The 21,500-nt window shown below is 48.9% G+C and overlaps 1 protein-coding gene across 1 annotated transcript in view; it reads left to right on the forward strand.

The window, feature by feature from the left end:
* Tpst (tyrosylprotein sulfotransferase) overlaps nt 1–21,500 on the forward strand; it is a 307,475-nt gene that overhangs the window by 55,529 nt on the left and 230,446 nt on the right. Inside the window, exon 2 of the mRNA XM_084598079.1 lies at nt 12,830–13,016. The gene's annotated coding sequence lies outside the window, so the exon portion shown is untranslated. The remainder of the gene's footprint in view (nt 1–12,829; nt 13,017–21,500) is intronic.

The following is a 21,500-nucleotide window of genomic DNA, read 5'->3' on the forward strand; positions in this document are numbered from 1 at the left end:
GTTAACATTCTTCTTGATTGCATTCTTGCAATTTTCAGGTTATAAAGGCGTCATATTTGAGCTTTAAGAATCGCTTCCCTGTGGTGAGGTGAGCCGAGCAACTAATCGGCTTTCAATGGGACGTTCTTCGGTAAAGCAATCTAGGTGATAAATCGAGCTCGTTGAGATCAATCAGTTTTTGTGGCGATAGCGTGAGACGCCCCCGTTCAGTGAAAACGCCGGTGGTTGCCGTGGAATTCCCCAGTTGATCGACGGGGTCGTAATGTCACGCCCATAGGAATGCATGGTGCGCCTTTAGTATATCCTCACTTGCTTTGTTCTGAGAGGCCCCGCCGACAGTCTTGTATTACGGGACCTCCTTCTGTAGAACTTTTACTGTATTACATTTCTTGTATGTATGAAATAAATAAACTTGAAACTTGTATACTCCATGGTATACTATCTAGGACTACTCGATACCACACTAGCTGTCATGGTATCAACTGGCACCACTCGGTACTACTTCAGCACAGTTCTTTCATTATCACACTGGCAATACCACTCATTACCCACTAGTAGCATCACCACACAGGTACCAGGTGTTACCGCCTACTCTCCGCAGTATACTTAGCTAATTGCAGCACTACGAAAGGTAAGGACGATTCGGGCCCACCAGGCTGGCGCACACGACATAATCGTGCTCTTAAGCTTCTATCGCGGACGGCACCACGGGAGAGTACAGGAGTTATGCACGTGACGTCATCCGCAAGGGGCGCTAGCGGCCGCGGCGCGGCATTCGCCATATGTGTGGTCGTGACTCTTGTGTGCGGGCGCCGCATGCAAACAGCCGGAGCTTGATTCGGGGTGCGCTTTCCGCGTCTTGTCGGAATTTCTGCGTGTGCCAACGAAAACCGCGCGAGTGAGAGGATACGTTTACTTACACTCGTGGACTTCGTGGAACAAGAAAGACGTCGATCTCGATCAAATGCTCGACTTTGTGAAAAGATCGGCTCGTTAGACTGCGGTAACTTCGTCGGGGTGTGCGGCGTCATTACAAGACCACTGCTTCGCATTGAATTCCTCGACATCGGGGCCTGCTTGTGAAAGGTGAAGAAATTAAAACGTACAAATCCATGAAAACGTTTTAATTTTTTGGCAAGCGAGCGAGGCCAAGAGCCGCACGTGCGTGAAGGTGTCGATGGCCGACGTGCCGTTTTTAGAGCTGATTGCGACGTGTCTGTTCTGTTTGCTATAGCGCTCGACTTACAAGTGACATGTTCCAACGTCGCGTTGTTGCGAGCCTAGATTCCGTGGTTTATGTGCATTTCAAGCAGAGCTACGTTCCGATACTAATTTCGTAGAACATGTTTTCTGGGTGTGCCGTTTATGCTACGAGCGCGTGAAAGTATTTGCTCGACCTTCCGTCACCCAAATTAAGCAACTGCATTGTTTGCTTTACTGCTGGACAGCGCCTGTTCTTACCAGCTTTGGAATTGGGGCAATTAATTCGCTCTTTCTTTAAGATCTGTTCTGCTATAGTGTTCTATAGTCCTGCCTCAGTGGCAGCTAACAACGGGTTTAATGAGCTGCAAGTTGTGTTGCGCGCAATGGGCAACCGGCCACTTTTTCTGTCGAGCTGTTGCTGTTGCACGGGTGAATGCCTAGTTGCAACACCGAGCAGGTATTGTTATGTCCCGAAGCACGAAAGTACCGCTGCAGACTCCATGCGCATAAAGGGCTCCACAACGAAAAGTGGATGTGGAAGTATTTAACAACAAAATAAAACTTTACGGGTCACTTCCAATGTACGGCGGGTACATGATACTGCGCGAGCTCACGCTCGCCGATGCCACCGCGCGACCTCCGACATGGAGGACGAGGCGTGACGATGCTCGCGCCATCTGGTGGTAGGGCCCGAATCGCCCTTACCTTTCGTAGTGCTGAAAACAGCTTATGAAGCGAAGTGGATAGTATCCATAATATCGCATTGCACTCTCAAACTTACACTCCGAAAAAGCGAGATTACTAGCGAGCGGGTCAACGATATCGTCGCATCATGATTCGTTTGAGTCTCGTAATCTTGTGCCGTATTTTTGTAATATTCCACGAAGTGGGTGCAACAAGGCAATTTACGCATGCAGATATTTGAAGTGACAACGTTGTGCAGTCGAGTACTGCTCAAAAGCAATGCGTATTATAGCAGATCAGCTAGGCTCAAGCCTGAATGGCGTCGACGTGTCGGCACGACGTCTCGTGGTCAATCCCCGTGCACCCTGTGCAAGGTGGTTGATCGCGGCATTGTGGCAATAGGTGGACGTTAGAGGACCACCTCCAGGCGGCATTTCACTCTTCGTACTTGAGTTATATATCCGAATATATCGACTGAAACGTTGACTGTTAATAGGTAACGACGATACCGTCGCAGAAATCTGAGAGCAGCATCATAACATCGCCTTCAATACACCTGGACCATTTGCGCCCCTGTTCATTAGGTGCTTTTCTTGAGTAATGGGCGTGTAATACCTGCGGAAGTATTACGCGCGCCTCAAGCGTCTCAAGTCAGCATATCGGCTGAGAAGTGTGCGTTTCAAACCGTCTCCAACGGGCCTTGTATTGCGGAGGCAGCAACTGATGGACGGGTTCGCTGCACAGAATTACGGAGCAGTAAATGCGATTCGCAACCAGCCGAGCCCAGTTGCTTTTTTTTTTCTTTTCCTCCATCTGTTCCTGTCTCCCTTCGGCTCCCTGGCCTTATTATATCTGTCTCCGTTGCTGCTGGGCGTCGGGTTTCTTTCTTCGTCGCGCAAAAAAAAAAAAAAAAAAAAAAAAAAAAACGCACACGGGCGCGCAGTCGCGGCATTAGGCCACAGCGGAAAAGTGTCAGGTGGCGTGCCGATGGAAGGGAGGAGGATGCCGGGGGAAAAACGGGAGGATGCGGAGGCCGCCGCTGCGAGATCAGGAAATGAGCTGGGAGAGATCCCAAATCCCCGACAGACAGATGGATGACCCGCCTCCGTGCGGAGACTGCCTGTGGGACGGGCCAAGACAAAGAAAGGAGTGCGGATGGCCCTGGTCGTGAGAAGGAGGAGGATGAAGGGGAGCAAAGTTGGAGACTATGCTTTGCTGCATCCCGGAGACCAGATAGGCGGAGGAGGAACGCACGTTGCCAGGGCAGGAAAGACACGGTCCTCGGGATGCCTTGGTCAGGACAGCCTCTGGCCGCCTGGGAAAGAGGCGCCTGGGTGCAGGGGAAGGTAGGAAGGCCACCTCTGAGTGATGGAGGGAGTAAAATGCGGGCGCCAGTGGACAGAAGGCAAGCTGCCCGGAGCGACAGCGGAAGCTTCCAATAATACTCGTGTTTCGTGATGATAGCAGCTGAGGCAGAGAGAGAGAGAGAGATTGCGAATGAATGTCCTCCCTTTAGTCCAGGGTGGTTCAATACCACATAATTCGTCCGACTCTAACTTGGTTATTGCCTGCATCGTGCAGTCTTCGTCGAAAGTCTTCAGGTCGCTGTGTTTACTTTTGGGCCGTGTAGGTGGGCAGCTGTGGTACACTAGAACCATTAATTCGCAGAGTTAAGCTGTTGCGCTCACCGCTCTGGACTTATCAAGCTTCAGCGGTACTCGACTTCCGACCTGCAGACTTCCGACCAAAATTGAACGTATGGACATGAAATGACCCGGTATCGCGTATCTTGATGTACGAGGCGCTGATTGGGCGAGATTGTTTGAAATTTTAAATCGACCTGGTTATTGTATCGCGAAATTTATTATTGAAGAAAGAAAAAAAGGGGAGGGGGGGGGGGGTTGAAGCAGCCCTATCGGGCTGGTTATTGTTTTATTTTTATCGCAAGGGACGAAATGCAAGGGACAACAACGGACGAAGCAAAACACCACACTCTGCCGCTTACACCGCGTATGTCATGTTCTCGTCTTTGTGTGTTCATGGGAGCGTGCGTTTCCGGCCGTGCCTTTGCTGCGGTCATTCACCTTCGCTTTTTCTACCATTATGGTAATCAGTCTGGTGTAGAAAGTGCGAGTTTCGGGCTCACCGGAGCGTATATGAAGTGAGCGAGATTTTAGGGATAGCGGTGTTCTCTGCAGTGTCAGAAGGGTTGGGGAGGTGTGATGGGGAGGGGAGAGGTCATTTGGAGAAATAACGCTTCGAAAAATAAAAGGCGGTATGCGGTGCATCGAAAAGCAGCAGAAGTGAGCGATGCGCTTACACGGAGCCGCGGTGGAAGGGTTGAGGAGTCCGGTCAGCGGCCCACGCGGCACGGGCCTTCGCAAATCAGGAGAAATGGACCGTGCTTCGGCGATTGGGGGAGGAGGGGGGCAGTGAGACGAATGGGGAGACATCAGTACGGGGAGCAGCGGAGGGAGCGAGAGATAGTGTAACGAAGGGCGGAGACAAATGATCGCTGCTGAACGCCTCACGATCGGGAAGGGAAACGGCCAAGGCCCCCGAGCCGGTCATGGGCCACGGTTGCCGGTGGTTCGGCAGCCGCAGAGCCGTTCGCGTGCATCATCGGCGATGCCGTCCGACTTGGAAGTTCGGATGTGTATACGATGGATCGGTTGGTTGGTTGGTTGGTTGGTTGGTTGGTTGGTTGGTTGGTTGGTTCATAGGAGGGGAAAGGCGCAGTATCTGTCACACTTGCTCTGTGGACACCTGAACCGCGCCGTAAGGGAAGGGAGGAAGGTGGGAGTGAAAGTGGATAGAGAGAAAGGGGGGCCGTAGTGGAGGGCTACGGAGTAATTTCGACCACCTGGGGATCTTTAACGTGCGCTGACATCGCACAGCACACGGACGCCACTTCGTTTCGCCTCCATCGAAACGCAGCCGCCGAGGCCGGGATTCGATCCCGGGAACTCCGGCACAGTAGTCGGGCGTCTTACCACTGCACCACCCCGGCGGGGCAGGATGGATCGGAGAGTTCTTTCTTGGGGATAAAAGGCGGCCGATAGTGTGGAAACGGGTCGGCCGGTGAAAGACCAAGGAGATGAATGGTGGGTCTGCTGGCGTAGATGGGGAGCGTTGATTCGGGAGGATACAGCGTTGGATGAGCAGCGCGGTTCTCGATGAAGGCTTTGCACAACGGCCGTGATATTCTTGCATGACTGGTTGTGCATGCATAGGGAGCAGTATAAGGCGCTTTGCGAGTGATGAAATAGGATGCATAGTGCGAGGAACAATGGATGCGACTTGGATATGGCGCGAGGCGGCGCATACAGGAGTAGAAGGCGGCGTTGTGAACCTTAATATGCGCTCTAGACGCGCGACCCTGAGAGGCGAGAGCCTACAACTTCACGGCGTTGATGCATAGGTGGGTTTTCGTTCCCACGTCATACTTCTCGTTCCGTGAATTCAACGCTCCGGCGTTCCTCGTTTTCTGTCTCGATTTCGGGGCATTGCACGGTTGGCAAAAATAGTGACACCCCGATGAATTCAGTGTTACTTGCTTAGGTGGCGATACTGGGATACATTCCAGATAAATAAAGCTCGGTGGGAAAGGTATTTCGGCGTCGCAGACAGCGCGGTAGAGGTTGAAGGGTCTGCCCCGCGGATTAATCGGGGTCTATTCTCTAAGGAGGGGGATGTACGTGTTAGACCCGATTCTCGAACTGCCGTCGAAGGACGAAAGAGGTCGGACGAGCCATCGCTCTCCGTGTATAATGGAAGACGCCGTCCTCCGGCCGTGCGGTAGCCGGAGCTTATCGGCCGGAGCGGAGAGAGGCTTCTGCGTTTCGCGGACCGTGGGCTGCTCATTACGGGACGCGGGCCTCTCGGAAGGGCGTGCGTGTTCCTGTGGATATCCTTTTTATCCCCCAGGTCTGGATTACTCACCGAGAGTATCTAGGAGGAGTCTGTCTTCTTGCAGCCCCCGAGTCTTCTTGGCGCTGCAGTGATTAGTTCGGGAGGGTTTCTAATGCAGCTAGTACTTAGCATCCGATGATTCTCCGTGCAGCGAAAGTAGAGGAAACGTCCCGTAGTGCGGCACACAACGCACGACTCTCACATGTGTGGTTTTGTATCGGAGGTGAAGACTTACGCTTGCTGCCGCGAAACCACCGAATCTGGTAGCATACCTCCGCCTCGGTGGTGGTCGGGATCGAACCCGGAGTACCCGGGTTCGATCCCGACCACGGCGGCTGCGTTTTGATGGAGGCGAAACGGAGTCGTGCGTGTGCTGTGCAATGTCAGCGCACGTTTAAAGATCCCCAGGTGGTCGAAATTACTCCGCAGCCCTCCACTACGGCTCCTCTTTCTCTATTTCCACTCTCACTCCCACCTTCCCCCTTTCCCTTATGGCGCGGTGCAGGTGTCCACAACAAGTGTGACAGATACTGCGCCTGTCCCTTTCTGTGAACCAATTATTATTGTGACCACGCCGCAGATTTCCCATACCATGTGAAGAGTATAAAGAAAGAGTGATTGTCGAGAACTCTGTGGGCTCTCTCTCTCTTTTTTTTTTTTTTTTTTTTGGCGCTCTTACTTCCTCAGTAGGGTTTGTTTAGTGTTATCATGCGTGGGCAGGACAAGTTTCGTGGACACGCGTTTGCCGCCACAGTGGATTGAAGGCAAAGTTAGCATGAGGAAGAGAGTGAGGTGGGAGGTCACAATGCGAGGTCGTCCCCAACCGGCACAAGAGAACGATAATGAGAGGTGATTTGGAGGCGCTTCTTTTCTGCAGCGGAATAGGTGTTCGGCTGGTGATGACTATAATGATCAAATGTCAATGCTGAAATCTATTCTTCTCCTGGCTTTACGCTACCTCGCGGTCTATCCCAGACGTGTGGCATCTTCTGCATTTAAATTGTTTTTTTTTTCTTTAATTTCAGGAGCTCGTTCTAGGCATGTTCATATTGTTGTAACAATATTCTTAGTTTTGCGGCCGTATCCAAGAGCTCACCTGGGTTGCAAAGAGAGCCTGTGGCAACGTTTTAAACAGCGTGCGATGGGCGCATTACATGCATACCATATATACGAAGTTTCGGCGAAGTTTAATGGAAAGGGAAGAACAGCAATCGAAAGTGGTAGTAGTGTTAAAATATGGCCGGTTAGAATACGTGCCGTTATCAATCAGTCATCCAATAGGTTACAGCAGAAGAAAAAAGTCCGGACGAGATGGACGTGTATCGCGATTCGTGGCCCACATGGAGGATCGGTAGGTGTGGATTGGGGCATTTGCACCGACAGTTTGGCATGTGTATCCGTTTTTTCCCCCCTCTTTTTCTTTAGTGAACTTTGCGCCATTCATCAAGCGTTAGTGGATAGCTTGCGGAGGGATTTAACCGGCTCCTGGTGGAAGGTGCAAAGAGACGAAGCGGCCCCATTTGGGCTGGAAAATGTCGCACTGTCCCCGCAGACAATGGCGATAGACGACGATGGCACCGCGGGAAGCCCGCCCGGCGTCGCAACAGCAGATCCCCGCCAGGAGAGCAGCAGAGCGCGTCATCTATATGGCTTCCACGCAGCGCACAGACGCACCGCAGAGTGGACAGCGCGCCGCCGAGAAATCCCGCGCTGGTCGCCGTCGGCATATACGGAAAGGGGGAAGAGGGCTCGAACCTCGGGATATATCACGTCTACGTCCACCGGTATATAAGCCCGCTGGGCTTATATGCAGGGCCCGCCGGCCGCACCACTAGAAAAGAAGTCCGCCCTGCCCAGAAACAGAAAGGAAGAAAAAAATAATAATAAAGGAGAGGAAGAGGATAATAAAGAAACTCATGGAGAGAGGAAGCGGGTCGTGGCCAGCAGTGAAAGAGGGCTCTCTTCTTTTTAATTCCCGATTTCCTTGTTCTCTGCGGTAGGGGTTGGGGCAGTGGAGGGTGCTTTGCGGTTGTAGGCACTATTACTGCTTATACCCCTCCCTTCTAGCTCTCATTTTCGGGCGGCTGCTCGTCATGCCTCTGTACCCTTGCGAATGCCCTTTAATACTTTAATACTTGGCTTCTCGGTGGGAAGGAAAAGGGAAAGGTTATTCGCGTCATTGTAGGACCTCTTTAAAGGGTCGAAGACCCGCGGTTTCCGCTGGAACACAGGGAAGAAAAATAAGGGATTTAGAACTCCCGAGCTCCATGCGCGGTTTCGCTTTGGTAAACTGCCGTTGCGCCAGTTTAACCCCCCGTGTCTATATTCTTTTTCGTTAAGAATTACTCGCCGAGCGCCGCCCGTCCTTGGAGCTTCTCGGCTTTACTGAGTGGAAGCAAGCTCCCCGCCGGTGATGGGCCTTGCAGTGAAGCCTACGCGGGCGCCACTGGGATTTTCCATGAGTAATTTTCGGGTACCCTCGCGTCACTAGAAGAGCGTTTACACTCACGACGGTGGTAATTACCGCGCGTGTAAGGTGATCCAGGCGTTAAAGCCTGATTGCAGCGGCCGCGATGGAGTATTTCGCGGGTTGTGGGTGATGCGGGCGTACTACCACTGTACATGGGCCGTTACAGGACTACGCGGGCCCACAGGGCGTGTAGCCGTGGGCGCCTTCAAATAGCGGGCTACCTGAGGGCACGTGACTAAGGAAAGGCTGGGAAGAAGGCGCTGTCTTCGAGGTTGTTGTAAGTACAAGCGTCTCAATCACTTAGTCGTTTCGCTGACTGGCGCAAAGTCCGGGATATGTGTATTCACCCATTTGCATCTGTTTCGCGCTCGCAAATCTAGCGACAGACGTTTTTATCATCATCGCTGTCATCATCAATTGCTCTCCGTATTGGCTACGTCCTGCTTGACACGTCCGCATCCTGAGCGGCGGTGCCTCCGCTGATGTCCATTACGCATTCAGATAGCCACTTCGTGCGGAAGCCGATCTGCGCCGGCAGTTGTGCCCGCATTGAGCCGTCGGCCGTCATCTCGGGCTTCTTTCTCGACGCGGCTGCTTTGGTGCGCTTTTTGAGGATACAGCCTCCATTTGCGGCTGACGTGCGTAGACGGGGCGCCACGCGGCTTCTTTCCTCCTATTCGCGTCTCGCCACCGCGCGTCACGTTTCTGCGGCCCTCAAGACGTCCAGGTGCTTCGGTGTGTCCGTCGGTCCATTCACGCGACTATCGAGCCCAGATCTGTGCGTCCTTCTCTGGCTCTCTCACTTGCTTGGCGTCTATCTCGGGGGCCGCTCTTCGCGGTCACGCGCGCCTTTTCTCTGCGCGATCGCCGTCCCGTTTTCTTGCGGAGAGGAGATAAAAACGCGCGGCAAAGTTTTTGTGTGCGTGTTTGTGGGCTTGAAATAGCTATAGCTCACACATGCGCCACGCACTATACGCCGTGCGATTCGGCAAAGGAAGTTGTGAATTCACTAGGGCCTGTTTTGCGCATATATGTGGAGTAAGGCTTTCTGTATGCGTATGTATACGCGAATGCGGGAAACTGGCCTTGAATGTATTGGTTTTTTTTCTTAATCATAGCTACGACGTTACCATAAGCTTCTCGGGTTTCAGCAGCTACATGCTGTTTCTCGGCACTTGCGCTCGTTCTGGCAACAAAATATAACTTGGCTTCTCTTTTTTTCCTTGCGTGCTTAAATTTCCGTATTTCTCGTTATACTTTTCGCGTAATCTCATTAATAAAATCTCGTATGCCGGAGGTCCGGAGTTCGATCCCCAGTGCCTACGCGTACGTACCGGTGATAAACGGGCGTAAGCTCTCCATCGTTGCGGTGTTCGGATTAACTGGCATGAAACGCTTGGAAAATGGCCCTGCGATTCCACCTTGAGTATGCAGAATTGTCTTTTGTCATGGCGCTCCATAGCTGAAGATGAAGACGCCTTCGCGGCGTAAAACGCATTTTTGCCATCATAATTGGCCAGCAAAATCAGGGCAACCATACACTTTTGTGCACTAAATGACGGTGCATGCTTTCTTAATTCACCCTGTTATTCGGGTGATGGAGAAATGCGAAGAGTATATAGCCGTGCCACTGTACATAGAGCACTAATAAATTGCGAAAAAAAAAAAATTGACTCAGCCAGACACTCGGCAGTCATACAGGCATTATTATAGAACAAGGGTGAAGAAGAGCCATACGCATATATCTGCAAGGCTGTATAGGAAGATGTCTATAAAGGCTGCGCAGCAACCGTAGTGTTCCGTAAAAACAGCATTGAAACACCAATACAGTAGGTGCACATATAGGCAGGGCGACGCGATCTCTCCAGTGCTATGTACCGCGCAGGTCTTCAGCGACCTGATGTTCGGAACAGCTTAGTAATCTGCGATTTACTGATGACGTAGTCTTTTTTAATAATTCACGGAAATAAATTCATAGTCACTGACCTAGACGGGCCAGCAGAAGTGGCCCTGATGTTCAGCAGCTTCTGAAGGGAACAGCGGTTTACGATGGGCAGTGAGAAAGAAGCTCGAATTGATTAAATAACACTTCTGCCTGTATGGCACAGTGAGCCCATATCCAGATATGAGAGCGACATAGCCTGCATAATAAGAATATATACGGGGGAGTTGTATAGTAGGCTCTGTCAGATACAATCAAGTTTTTGGATATTTACCAGTATTATTCGAGAGAAGTGTATTCCTACTGGCGATACTCCTCCGTGGTGCAGAAGCTTGGAGGGTATGCCTATAAGGGTGCAAACTTGAATTGGACAGTTCGGCAAGGTATGGAGAGTAAAATGATAAATGTGACGTTAAGAGACTGGAAGAGAACAGCTTGTTTGCGGGGAAAATGTGTAGTTATTGACATGCTATAGATGAAATTCAGGAGGAGGAGGAGGAGTATAATTCTTCAGGGAATGTATAGGGGGAAATGTGTAGTTATTGACATGCTGGATGAAATTCAGGAGGAGGAGGAGTATAATTCTTCAGTGAATGTATAATGGAGAAAAAGAAAAGTGAATGTATAATGGGAAGGCAAGGTAACAGGCGATCGCTGAGGGCAACCGGCTGCATTGTAAGAGAAGATGAGAGCGGCGTCAAGTTAGGCGCGCGGAGTGGATTAGAAAACATCGCGGAGGGGAGGCAGCCGCAGCTGGTAGACTGCACTCTAATCACGAATTTCCCTATCAGGCAGTAGAAATGGAGTACGTGACACTGCCTTCAGCGCAGTTCCTGTAGCAGCAGGGTATTCCTTTCACGGCCTGCATCCTGCAGATTTTTGCGAACTAAATATACGAAATGCTGTACCAGTAATCGCGTATTTACATCTCAAACAATCTTCATTCGATGTATTTATAAATCGCAGACATCATTTACCGGCGGTGTTAGAAATTTTCGGGTTAGCACTTAGATAGGGTTGATACATTGGTTAGGATCTTAGTAGGTGCGAGAGTTTCGAATGTTTTGAGGTGACAATCTACCTCCCCTGCCGACCATGGGTCCTCCGAATTTTTAGTGATAAAAGTTTGCCACAGGATCGAGTTGGGCAGCATATACCCTTTTTCTGATAGGAAATGTATACACTAGAGGACACGTTATCCTTTTTACTCTCTTTTAGGCCTATATTGTGTTTAGGGTGATCGTGTTATTTGGATTGATCACTATAGGGAATATCCTGGCCGTTCAGTGGGCGTCCTCGGGCGATCGTGATAATTGATGGAGATCGAGTGTTACGTATGTATGTATGTATGTATGTATGTATGTATGTATGTATGTATGTATGTATGTATGTATGTATGTATGTATGTATGTATGTATGTATGTATGTATGCATGCATGCATGCATGCATGCATGCATGCATGCATGCATGTATGTATGTATGTATGTATGTATGTATGTATGTATGTATGTATGTATGTATGTATGTATGTATGCATGTATGCATGTATGTATGTATGTATGTATGTATGTATGTATGTATGTATGTATGTATGTATGTATGTATGTATGTATGTATGTATGTATGTATGTATACGAAGGGAAGAAAACCTGTTCTGCGCTGGCCCGGATGTCATGGTCGGTATGAAATTAGGACGTTCTGAAACGGAGGGTACGGCTGGCCCAGGGCTAGCTTATTAATAAACCCCGGTGAGAAGAGTGTTCGTCGTGTTAAGAAGATAGCTAGGCAGGTGATGATTTACTGTGACAATAAGTGCCCCCTCACGCCTTTCGCATGGTTAATTTAGAATGCCTGGTTTACTGTGGTGAGTCTTGACATGTTAGGGGAGCTGCTCTTGGACAGGATGTCCGCGGCTAGCACAGCGTGGTATTAATTAGTCAGTTTTAAGAAATAGGCTTCTCCTGATTTGGGCGCATTTGGTCCTGTCGATGATGATGGATATGTTTCTCCGACTTACATGAGACAAATATCATGTAGCGTTACAGTTTTTGCAGCTAGGTGGACTGTAGAACTATAGCTATAGCTGTATTCGGTCACAGTCCTTCGGTGCTTCTGGTTCGATTCAGGGCGCCACGGCCCCCAGCTTAATGCTTACAGCAGGTTGTCTTACCCTCAATGTGCATTCGTGGGCAAAATTTTGCAGGGTGCGGAATCGATTCGCGGATATAAATTTTGCGCTGTTTCGTTAGTCAGTCAACTGTTATTTTTCACTGCATTGACCACGCGTATCTTGATGTGCTTCTCTGCTTTTCAATCTCCTGCTTTGTTATATACAGCACATAAATTTATGCCCGCGTGATCCCACACCCCACAAAATTTTGTCTGTGACTCTATACCTGCGTCCACTGCACCGAACTTCGGTCGCTCCAGCAGGTGCGCAGTGGTGTACTAAGAGATTGCTTTTTTTTTTTTTTTTCTGACTTCATGTTCGCGTGTCTTCTTGAGATTTCTAAAGCCCACCGTATCTGTCGCCGGAAAGTTAGTCTTCTCTGGCTGTATGCGTTTCATCTCTGCCGTACAGTTAACTTTTTTTTTTCTCTCATCTTTTTGCTTTCAGGCTGGTGCAGTGCGTAAGGCATCGCAGGCGGCGACCTCGCTCCAAGCGGCTTCGTTAGTCCCGACTAATTGGGCTCCATTGTCGACGTCTTTCGGAACTCGCTTCACGCTTGTGCGGCGGGCCCTGCGAGGATAAGAAGAGGAGGCGCAAGAAGAGGCGAGCATAAAACCACTCCGTGCCGAGATATGTGAGTTCGCTTTGCCTTTCGGCGGATCCAAGCTCGGCTCTGATATAGCCGCATTCAAACTCTCCGGTTCGCCTAGTCGCATGGAGCTCGCCTTTCGTTGTTTTTTTTTTTTTTTCTCCGCCCACACGAATCTGTAGTGTAATCAGTACGAAAAAAAAAAAAAAAAGAAAGAAGCCTGGCGCGGCTTCTGTTTCTTTACGTTGTGTGCACATTCTCTCGCGCGGCATAGCTTTCTCGCTGCGCGGTGGAATGAGAACCCACGTCAGACTCGCGTGGGAGCCTGCGCATTTCAACCACCCACGCCGTAACGGTGCACACTCGAATCGCGCGGCTTTGTTTCGGGCCGTTCGTGATGACTCTATAATTGTATGCGACATCGCGTGCATGGTATCGTGTTACTGTAAATACGCGGGCGGCTGCAGACAGCTGCAGTCACGTGATATGTCATCGTTTGTTCTTCCTCGGACAGAAGAGTATGGCCCACGCTTCGGAGGTCAACGTCTTGTGACTCGTTACCATATCTAAAGGTAATTAATATTTGGTGCATATATATGCGAGTAATATTTGCTTTTGCCCTTTCACATAACGGCAGCAAACATTTATATACCCTCTACGCAACGCGGCAGAAGACTTGGAACGCGGCCGGCAGCATATGGGTCCAGGTTATTTCGTCCTCGACTGTATTGTCGAACGCAACCAGCGTTCCGTTGAACGCATCAGAGTTCACCGGAGTTCTATATATAGTGGGTTTACAGGAAAAGACGCTGCATCTGTCATTCGCGGTATTCCGCTGACACATCTCGCGAACAATACAGCAACGCTCAGGGTTACGCATTTCTCCAATGCAGATTTTGCAGTGATCTCGAAAATTTCTTGCCCAACAGATATATATAGGGCAGGTTAGCTTTCAAACCAGTGGACTACAGGCCCTTGTGAAGCTCCACTTCAGAAAGGGACTTGTTTTAGTGCGCACTTTTCATTAATTTCCAAATAATGTTAGCCGTTTCGGGATGCTACAGAGTGGGAAGGGTCCATTCAGTCAGTGCAACGCAGTTACAATACTTTTGCGAGAGCTGCTAAAGGACAAGCTTTGTCAAATACACGTCGGTCAAAGTTATTCCATCCTATAAATGTTTTAGGCAGAAAGGGAAATTTATATAGACATCAACTCAAGGCACAAATCATATACTGCAAAAAGGCGGTTAGTACGGGATGACAGTCTTCCGGGTGGCGGCAAGTACAAGTTGGAATCTCCAAGTTTAAATCATTCTGGTAAAGCTGAAGACCTGTAGCGCCGTGTAGAAGCGGCCAGTAAAAAACATAGCCCATTTTCGCAATATTTTATGGAAATTCTTTCGTTCCTTTCTTCTTTTATCTCTTAATTTATTTGTTTATCGTTAATGTCAATGAATTTTCTATACTGCATATATTTAGCTGATTTTGTTTTCAGGGCCTCGCGTGTTTGTCTACAATCTCCAAATTTGCAATTTGTGCACAGTACTCGACATAGCTCGCGACATCGTCTCAATCAATATAGCGCGTGAATTCCGGCCAAGTGGGACCTCCTTTTTAAGGTGAAAGCATTATGTGGCTTGTCAAGTTGTCAACTAGGAAACCCGGCGCTGGGTGTCCAGAGGAAGTGGTACCATAAAACCAATGTGACGTCATCACTAATACTTACGATAGAATTAACAGTGTATCGAAGCTATGGATGAAGAATGACAGTCCAAAATAGGTTTTGTTTGGTTTGTGGGGTTTAACGTCCCAAAGCGACTGAGGCTATGAGAGACGCCGTAGTGGAGGACTCCGGAAATTTCGACCACCTGGGGTTCTTTAACGTGCACTGACATCGCACAGCACATGAACGCCACTCAGTCCAAAATAATATTCCGATGTCCCGCCAAAGTGTCTCGGGCTCCTGTGAACGAAAGAAAGTAATTGTGCCGAGAGGAAAATTCGGTTTAGGATGGGAATCGAACTACGTACTTCGGGTTGCGAGACGGGTACGATACCCGCAGGCCAGGTACCAAGGCTCGCTTGTCCGGGACGTGTAAAGTTGAGGAGCTGGTGATAACGAAAAAGAAAAAAAAAAGAAGAAATTACAGAGTTGAAGAAAGAAGAAACAAAAATCATGACGACACATTCATGATTTCGCCTTCACAGCGCGTAAGTGCGAAAGCACTACTTCACGGTATGAATCAGAAAAGCAGGGGGTATCTGTGAAGCCTCGGCGTTTGACCTTGGACGATGCCTCTGGCAGGTGACATGGCCGGGTACTCATTGGTCGATGGTTTCTGTGTCGTCATCGGCTTTAAAGTTACTGGCACGCCTTTGTATTCGCTTGCATTGAACGCGCGTGTGATGTCAGTATAGTGAAGCGTGTGTAACGTGGTTTGACCGTGAAAACTTGCTTGATGAGCCGGGTGAACTCGATCTGCTTCGAAAAGGCAGCGAGTGCCTGTTCCTTCGCGGCATTTGTCGGAGGCTGAAGTGCGCCGCGCCAAGCAGCGGGGACGAGAAGAGAGCGACAAAGTGACCTACATCTACCGAGACAAACTATGCGTCAAACTAGTGCTTTCACACGATATACTATAGCTATGTCAAGCCACCTTTAAATCTCTGCCGTTTTTTGATGCTCATTGCAACATGGTAATTTTAATAGAGCTCTGTTTCAAAATGGAGCTGACGGAGTCGCTTTCACAGCACGCGTGAGAAGTTTCAGCCGAGCTGCAGGAAGGTTTTGAAACGCAGTTTTGTCAGACGCAAACATGTATTTAATTGATCGCGGACCAACGTCAGCAGAGCCGTAGAATAGATTTCAACTGAAAATAGAGGCGCAACTGCCCTCAGTGTGCCCCCTTTCAAACGGGGGATCTTTAGTTGTCAATTCTTCTTTTCGACAGCTGTGAGTCAAAGTGGCTACAGAGGCTGTAAAGGGAGCCTGGAAACCTGCCGCTGAAGGGTTTAAATTTGCATCGGTGGTACATGTTGTGGGTGCTGCGCCGTTGCCCGCGTTTACCGGACACGTCGTATACCCAACCGGCGTCTACGGATTTGGTTTGGCAAAACTCTCTTATATAGGTTACTAAGACACTGCAGTGTTTTACTCAGTTGTGAAGTGCAGATGTGTTTCCGTAAAGTGAGTGGTTATGTGAAATTTCGGACACTCCTACAAAAGCTGTACTCCTTTCGAGGTGGTTGTGAAAACAAAATACCTCAGCTATTATACGAACCTCTGCCGCCTTTGCTTTGAAACTACCAGAGCCCTTCAGTGGACAACACTGGTACTACTAACGAGGAAAAAGACAGCCAATTCGCATCACATTTTATTTATTTATTTTTGTATATGCGTCTGGGACTCCTCGCTGAAACGCACGGTTTTGACGTATACCGTCATAGAAACTATTAGCGGGGCGCCAGCCTCGGCGGCTGTCCGTTTACGAAGAAATTCACAAGTTCGTCGTCAGGGCGCGACGAAGGCGAAGGCGTAGATGTCTGGACAGACGGCTGGGCCTCCGAAATTCGGACGGAATTAAAGACGAATAAAAAGAAGACGAGGAGGGGAGCTGTCGCTGGGGCGCGCGCTTTGTCCTGACGGATGCGATCGCATCGCGGTGACCGCCGGACGCGAGCAAACGAGGCGACGCGTTGTCAGCGCCGGCCTCCATCTCCCCCTCCTTTTCTGGAAGACGGATTGAGACCGATTTCCCCTCGATGGCGATATCGAGGGCCGCCGTACGTCTTCGCGCTGGAGCAGAGCCGTCCCCAAGTAAAAAGAGAAATATGAGATCCGTGTACGACAAAATAACGGCCGCGCCATCCAGCGCTTGCTGCAGCCGTGTCGGTGCACGGCCGGAAGTGGGCCGCGATGGGACTCTCTTCCGTACAAATTCGTCTCCGGCTTATCCCGCTGTCTGCAGCGAGGGAGGGCCATTTGTGCGCACGCACCCGTGCCCGTATGTGCGGAGTTTCCGCGCACATATGCCTGCCTTGTTGCTCGTTTTGTTTATTCGTTTGTGTTTTTGTCGAGCGTCCGCATCTGTGTCCTTTCGCAACGCGCTCGGAGTTGCCGGACTGGCCGTAGTTGCCCCCTTTTATTTCCGGAGAAACAATGCGCGTTTGTTCTCTCAGTACTTTTTTTTCTTCTTCTTTTTAAGCTTGTTCGCGAAGCGCGAGATACCTCGGCCCTTCGGATGCTCCCGTTTCGACGATAGGAAAAATTGTGCGTGAGTCTTTCGTCTCTATCTCTCTCTCTCTCTTTATATATATATATATATATATATATATATATATATATATATATATATATATATATATATATATATATATATATATATATATATATATATATATACCGGGTGTCCCAGCTAACTTGAACCAAGGGTTACAAAATAATATATTTGAGGTAGGTCAGTGAAACCAATTGCATACAACTGCCAGCCTATTTGCGCACTACAGGCAATTTTTTGTTTAGCAATTACTTAATTAGCTAATTATGTTAATTTCTCTAATTTATTAAATATCGACTTTAGACCAAAAATGTGAATTGGAAAGTTGTAGAGCACCTTCAGAAACCCCCATTCCACTAATTGCGATAAAGAAAGTCTCACGTGTATCTTTTTTTCCGGGCTCAGAAGAAAGCCCGCGAAATACAAATAATACCACGTGACTAGCGCATTTGTGCGCCGCGATTGTGGTGCTCTCAGTCGTGGTTTGAGTGAACGAAATCAGCTGCTGCCGTGACCCGATGGTCCCGTTGCAGCGGCAGGCAGAAATGTTGGCGATGGTTCGAGCGAGCTCGAGCTCGCCCGTCGCCACCGCGATTTTGGCCAGGCCTGCGCAACGCAGCAGCCTACATCACGACAGGCGGATGGCGATAAAGAACCGGCAAATGAAGGTGCAGCGGTAATTTTTTTGAGTCACATGATGCCATCTCGCCCCTTTACCCAAGCCTGTATGCGCAGATTCAGTGGCTGATATCTTATCGCTCATCCGTTTGTCGTGACGTTCGCTGATGGGATAGAAGGAGGCCTTGTTAGAATCTCGGTGGTGTCGGCTCGCCGCTCTCGCTGCTACTGCACCGTCACGTGGGCCGGCTGTCTGACGCGGGCGAAGAAGCCATCTCAGGCATATCGGCCTGCCGCTTTAACGGGGCCAAGAAGACACGGCCGCAGCTAATTTCGTTCGCTCAAACCACGACTGAGAGCACCACAAGCGCGGCGCACAAATGCCCTAGTCACGTGGTATTATTTGTATTTCGCGGGCTTTCTTCTGAGCCCGGAAAAAAAGATACACGTGAGACTTTCTTTATCGCAATTAATGAAATGGGGGTTTCTGAAGGTGCTCTACAACTTTCCAATTCACATTTTTGGTCTAAAGTCGATATTTAATAAATTAGAGAAATTAACATAATTAGCTAATTAAGTAATTGCAAAACAAAAAATTGCCTGTAGTGCGCAAGGAGGCTGGCAATTGTGTGCAATTGGTTTCACTGACCTACCTCAAATATATTATTTTGTAACCCTTGGTTCAAGTTAGCTGGGACACCCGGTATATATATATGTGTGTGTTTGCGCGCGCGCGCGCGCGCGCGTGTGTGTGTGTGTGTGTGTGTGTGTGTGTGTGTGTGTGTGTGTGTGTGTGTGTGTGTGTGTGTGTGTGTGTGTGTGTGTGTGTGTGTGTGTGTGTGTGTGTGTGTGTGTGTGTGTGTGTGTGTGTGTGTGTGTGTGTGTGCAGCGTGCCTCATACTCCGCATGTCGCTCGGGACATTAAAGGTGGTGGGTAACCAAAATTTGCGGCCATACAAAGCCTGCTGTGAGCTTCTTCTATATCCATGGGACACTCACAGCCAAGTGTTCGACACAAGAAACTTTTGAAATGTATTTCAATGAGTGCCTAAATGCTCCTTCTCTTGATCAAAACCCTTCGCCAGCGCGATTGATACTGACGCCACTGTGTCGTAGCGCAACAAAATATAATGAGCGGTGAGTGTAGATAACGTGGGGCGCATTTGACGCATCCGTATCGGCGGCGCACCTTCTCTCGCCCGATCTCGACTGTATTGTCAAACTTACCGGCATTTTGCAAAGTGCGTCGTATCGTCGCACGAAGCTGCAAAGGCGACATTGAGCAGACGATGTAGAAGTGCACGCGTCACAGATTTGTGAGCCCACGTGTGGGCCTTGCGTGAACGATGCTATGCTATCAAGTTTTCAATTAGTGGCTTAACTATAAATGGCTACGGAAACATATATGCTTATGTGACGCATGCATTTGGTGAGCGCGTCAGGTCTCGTGAAACTCGTTTACGGTGGTTCAAGGACTTTAATGACGGCAGGGGAACACCCTCCAGTGCAGCAGGGAGGCGTTGGTGCACCTGTTACAGGGGTTTCTGAGGGAACCATCGACACAGCGGGTAAGATTGATGGATGCCTCACTCTCAAAGAACGTCCAGGCGATTTTAGTGAAAAGCACCGACATAATTTTAAAAGAACATCTTCACATGGCAAGGACCCCCCCCCCCCCCCCCCCCCCCCCCCGTTCTTACGCCAGTCCAGAAACAAAATTGTGTAGACGTTTGTCCCGATGGAATCGGTGGGTAGGACATGAAGGTTATAACACTGGTGGAAGACCATTAGGAAGATGAGACCTGGGTGTACTGTTATGGCCGAGAGATGAAGTGCCGAAGCACTCAGAGGGTTCAAAAGGGAACCCTCGACCGCTCAGGGCTAAGGCGCAAATGTTAGCAAACGAGGCAATGGTTATCACACTTTTTGAAAAAAAGAGAAATGGAGCTATAGCTAAAACTTTCACATTTCACGACGTGTGGTAAATATTTATTTGTTTGTTTACCGTTAGAGAAATCAATGAGCTTCGAAGCAATTAAAATTCATTTATGCCTTTCTGGGATCAAAACGACGCATAAACAATCCGAAGCTGTATACAACTACAGAGTTCGCTAGAGTCCAGATGGTAAACTCAGAGTAATGCAAAAGCGTTTTGGGAGCACGGAACCACTCCGCCACAGAACTGCATTGCTTCTCTCTGAATAAAGGTGGACCTAATGTATGCATTCCTTTATGCCTGTCAGCTAATGTTTAGTTGCGTCATTGGAAAGAAACTAATTACAGAAGTAATCGTTAAGTGAGTAGCCAAGAACATTTCCGCTTTGCTTACCTGAGATGCGGCGCTCACTGAAAAATTTACTCGATCGTACGGCGCTGCCGCAACAGATGGCGGAAGCCGTCGCCCGATTCAAAACCTTATACACCCATCCATCGTCTTCAAAGCATTGGGGTAATTGGGGTTTAAGTAGTTTAAGAACAGCGGAAAAAAAAAAAAAAAAAAAACAGAATACATAGTTTAAGCAGAAGGAAATAACCAAATGGAGGTTATCTGATTGGTTTGTTAAACTAAAGGCAGGAGGGAAATTTCAGCATGCACTAAATACAAAAATTCAAAAAATTAAAGAAAAATAGTCTTAAGTCGCGCAATTAAAAAACGGGTTTAATTGCGCTATCGCGTCTACTCTTCAGACGAAGCTTGTCTCTCTCTCAAATTTTGTATTACTTGTTACATTATACTGTAATAGTATTTAATTACATTTAATTTCACTGCACATGAACAGAAGTATGAAGCACTATTGGTCGCTGCAGTATGTAATACTGCTGTATAGGTGATAATCGGCATCATCATCATCGTCAGTTTGAATCATTGTCGTCTGCCTGCCTAGTGAGGAAACTGCCTTCGTTCTTCTACGTGGGTTCGGCGTCTTTTGAAGCGGGACATTGTCAATTTCCACGAATAAACTCTTGTGAGACACTACCATTCGTGTTTTATTTTCACTTTGTTATCATCTTACTAATGGCCAAGGATGTCGCTGCTAGGTTAGAGAGCGACGCGGGGGAACCAACTCAGCCGGCTGTGAAAACGGTCGTTATTACGTCGCCGCCGTATACAAAAACGAAACACCGCACGAATAACGTGACGAAGAAGCCGTATAGTTATCCTTTAGGCCTGATCCCGACAGGCTATCCGTAACCTTGCTTCCTTTTTTTTTTTCTCATTCGATATTCCTTTTGTAATATGGAGTATGGCGTACGGCCGCCAGGGCGTGCAACAGGATGTGCACATTTGCGGCGCACAATGCGAGGGCGTCAGACGCGCGTTATGTTGTCATCCCGGGTATATAAGAAAGTGAGAAGCCGCATTCTGCCTGCAGTATGGGCAGCCATCAGGTGAAGTTGCATGCTCGCTCATAAACTCGCGTATTGCGTGCATCTTCTGACAATATATGGCGGGGAAATGTCTGCGGAGCGAGTCGGATGTAGTCAGCGTATGAAGACACTAACTCACCCTTTTTTGTTTCGAATTTCGTGGTAGGTTTCGAGCTTCTAGACGCTTTTTCCATTGTCGCGCAGATAAAGTTCAGCGACCTTTCCCAGCCGCTCTCCTCCTCCTCCTCCTCCTCCTCCTCCTCCTCCT

This window comes from Amblyomma maculatum, chromosome 3 (genome assembly GCF_055883805.1).
Source record: "Amblyomma maculatum isolate TAMU_Amacu chromosome 3, ASM5588380v1, whole genome shotgun sequence".
Taxonomy (NCBI): domain Eukaryota; kingdom Metazoa; phylum Arthropoda; class Arachnida; order Ixodida; family Ixodidae; genus Amblyomma; species Amblyomma maculatum.